General features: G+C 52.7%; 8 non-coding genes and 3 pseudogenes across 8 annotated transcripts; all 11 read left to right on the top strand.

Moving 5' to 3' along the window:
* Positions 1-21: 21 nt before the first annotated feature.
* On the top strand, positions 22-140 carry LOC131098123 (5S ribosomal RNA). The gene has a single exon (XR_009117004.1). It is a non-coding gene; the product is annotated as a 5S ribosomal RNA (ribosomal RNA).
* A 111-nt stretch (positions 141-251) lies between these two features.
* Positions 252-360, top strand: LOC131141076 (5S ribosomal RNA; annotated as a pseudogene).
* Positions 361-472: 112 nt separating this feature from the next.
* LOC131098458 (5S ribosomal RNA) lies at positions 473-591 on the top strand. Its single transcript, XR_009117330.1, has one exon. It is a non-coding gene; the product is annotated as a 5S ribosomal RNA (ribosomal RNA).
* Positions 592-703: 112 nt separating this feature from the next.
* On the top strand, positions 704-822 carry LOC131099658 (5S ribosomal RNA). Its single transcript, XR_009118481.1, has one exon. It is a non-coding gene; the product is annotated as a 5S ribosomal RNA (ribosomal RNA).
* A 112-nt stretch (positions 823-934) lies between these two features.
* LOC131098122 (5S ribosomal RNA) lies at positions 935-1,053 on the top strand. The gene has a single exon (XR_009117003.1). It is a non-coding gene; the product is annotated as a 5S ribosomal RNA (ribosomal RNA).
* A 111-nt stretch (positions 1,054-1,164) lies between these two features.
* On the top strand, positions 1,165-1,273 carry LOC131141058 (5S ribosomal RNA; annotated as a pseudogene).
* A 112-nt stretch (positions 1,274-1,385) lies between these two features.
* LOC131098445 (5S ribosomal RNA) lies at positions 1,386-1,504 on the top strand. Its single transcript, XR_009117318.1, has one exon. It is a non-coding gene; the product is annotated as a 5S ribosomal RNA (ribosomal RNA).
* A 112-nt stretch (positions 1,505-1,616) lies between these two features.
* Positions 1,617-1,735, top strand: LOC131099657 (5S ribosomal RNA). Its single transcript, XR_009118480.1, has one exon. It is a non-coding gene; the product is annotated as a 5S ribosomal RNA (ribosomal RNA).
* Positions 1,736-1,847: 112 nt separating this feature from the next.
* LOC131098457 (5S ribosomal RNA) lies at positions 1,848-1,966 on the top strand. The gene has a single exon (XR_009117329.1). It is a non-coding gene; the product is annotated as a 5S ribosomal RNA (ribosomal RNA).
* Positions 1,967-2,077: 111 nt separating this feature from the next.
* Positions 2,078-2,186, top strand: LOC131141056 (5S ribosomal RNA; annotated as a pseudogene).
* A 112-nt stretch (positions 2,187-2,298) lies between these two features.
* LOC131098434 (5S ribosomal RNA) lies at positions 2,299-2,417 on the top strand. Its single transcript, XR_009117307.1, has one exon. It is a non-coding gene; the product is annotated as a 5S ribosomal RNA (ribosomal RNA).
* The last annotated feature ends 83 nt before the right edge of the window (positions 2,418-2,500 follow it).

Genomic DNA, 2,500 nt, shown 5'->3' with positions numbered 1-2,500 from the left:
ATCTTTTCAGTTGCCCTGGCAGCTTACGGCCATACTACACTGAAAACGCCCGGTCTCGTCCGATCTCGGAAGCTAAGCAGGGGCGGGCCTGGTTAGTACTTGGATGGGAGACCGCCTGGGAATACCAGGTGCTGTAAGCTTTTTATGGTTTCTGCTCTAGCCTGACAGCAGAGGGCGCTGTTTGACACTTTTTGCTGGATCTAGTTTGGCCTGCGTCGCCTTCAAATAAGATCTTTTCAGTTGTCCTGGCAGCTTACGGCCATACTACCCTGGAAACGCCCGATCTCGGAAGCTAAGCAGGGGCGGGCCTGGTTAGTACTTGGATGGGAGACCGCCTGTGAGTACCAGGTGCTGTAAGCTTTTTATGGTTTCTGCTCTTGCCTGACAGCAGAGGGCGCTGTTTGACACTTTTTGCTGTAGTCTAGTTTGGCCTGCGTCACCTTCAAATAGGATCTTTTCAGTTGACCTGGCAGCTTACGGCCATACTACCCTGAAAACGCCCGATCTCGTCCGATCTCGGAAGCTAAGCAGGGGCGGGCCTGGTTAGTACTTGGATGGGAGACCGCCTGGGAATACCAGGTGCTGTAAGCTTTTTATGGTTTCTGCTCTTGCCTGACAGCAGAGGCCGCTGTTTGACATGTTTTGCTGGAGTCTAGTTTGGCCTGCGTCACCTTCAAATAGGATCTTTTCAGTTGACCTGGCAGCTTACGGCCATACTACCTTGAAAACGCCCGATCTCGTCCGATCTCAGAGGCTAAGCAGGGGCGGGCCTGGTTAGTACTTGAATGGGAGACCGCCTGGGAATACCAGGTGCTGTAAGCTTTTTATGGTTTCTGCTCTTGCCTAACAGCAGAGGGCGCTGTTTGACACTTTTTGCTGGAGTCTAGTTTGGCCTGCGTCGCCTTCAAATAGGATCTTTTCAGTTGCCCTGGCAGCTTACGGCCATACTACACTGAAAACGCCCGGTCTCGTCCGATCTCGGAAGCTAAGCAGGGGCGGGCCTGGTTAGTACTTGGATGGGAGACCGCCTGGGAATACCAGGTGCTGTAAGCTTTTTATGGTTTCTGCTCTAGCCTGACAGCAGAGGGCGCTGTTTGACACTTTTTGCTGGATCTAGTTTGGCCTGCGTCGCCTTCAAATAAGATCTTTTCAGTTGTCCTGGCAGCTTACGGCCATACTACCCTGAAAACGCCCGATCTCGGAAGCTAAGCAGGGGCGGGCCTGGTTAGTACTTGGATGGGAGACCGCCTGTGAGTACCAGGTGCTGTAAGCTTTTTATGGTTTCTGCTCTTGCCTGACAGCAGAGGGCGCTGTTTGACACTTTTTGCTGTAGTCTAGTTTGGCCTGCGTCACCTTCAAATAGGATCTTTTCAGTTGACCTGGCAGCTTACGGCCATACTACCCTGAAAACGCCCGATCTCGTCCGATCTCGGAAGCTAAGCAGGGGCGGGCCTGGTTAGTACTTGGATGGGAGACCGCCTGGGAATACCAGGTGCTGTAAGCTTTTTATGGTTTCTGCTCTTGCCTGACAGCAGAGGCCGCTGTTTGACATGTTTTGCTGGAGTCTAGTTTGGCCTCCGTCACCTTCAAATAGGATCTTTTCAGTTGACCTGGCAGCTTACGGCCATACTACCTTGAAAACGCCCGATCTCGTCCGATCTCAGAGGCTAAGCAGGGGCGGGCCTGGTTAGTACTTGAATGGGAGACCGCCTGGGAATACCAGGTGCTGTAAGCTTTTTATGGTTTCTGCTCTTGCCTAACAGCAGAGGGCGCTGTTTGACACTTTTTGCTGGAGTCTAGTTTGGCCTGCGTCGCCTTCAAATAGGATCTTTTCAGTTGCCCTGGCAGCTTACGGCCATACTACACTGAAAACGCCCGGTCTCGTCCGATCTCGGAAGCTAAGCGGGGGCGGGCCTGGTTAGTACTTGGATGGGAGACCGCCTGGGAATACCAGGTGCTGTAAGCTTTTTATGGTTTCTGCTCTAGCCTGACAGCAGAGGGCGCTGTTTGACACTTTTTGCTGGATCTAGTTTGGCCTGCGTCGCCTTCAAATAAGATCTTTTCAGTTGTCCTGGCAGCTTACGGCCATACTACCCTGAAAACGCCCGATCTCGGAAGCTAAGCAGGGGCGGGCCTGGTTAGTACTTGGATGGGAGACCGCCTGTGAGTACCAGGTGCTGTAAGCTTTTTATGGTTTCTGCTCTTGCCTGACAGCAGAGGGCGCTGTTTGACACTTTTTGCTGTAGTCTAGTTTGGCCTGCGTCACCTTCAAATAGGATCTTTTCAGTTGACCTGGCAGCTTACGGCCATACTACCCTGAAAACGCCCGATCTCGTCCGATCTCGGAAGCTAAGCAGGGGCGGGCCTGGTTAGTACTTGGATGGGAGACCGCCTGGGAATACCAGGTGCTGTAAGCTTTTTATGGTTTCTGCTCTAGCCTGACAGCAGAGGGCGCTGTTTGACACTTTTTGCTGGATCTAGTTTGGCCTGGGTCGCCTTC

Source organism: Doryrhamphus excisus, chromosome 13, assembly GCF_030265055.1.
Source record: "Doryrhamphus excisus isolate RoL2022-K1 chromosome 13, RoL_Dexc_1.0, whole genome shotgun sequence".
NCBI classification, from domain to species: domain Eukaryota; kingdom Metazoa; phylum Chordata; class Actinopteri; order Syngnathiformes; family Syngnathidae; genus Doryrhamphus; species Doryrhamphus excisus.
The sequence above is the reverse complement of the archived record's forward strand: the minus strand, read 5'-3'. Positions and strand labels throughout refer to the sequence as shown.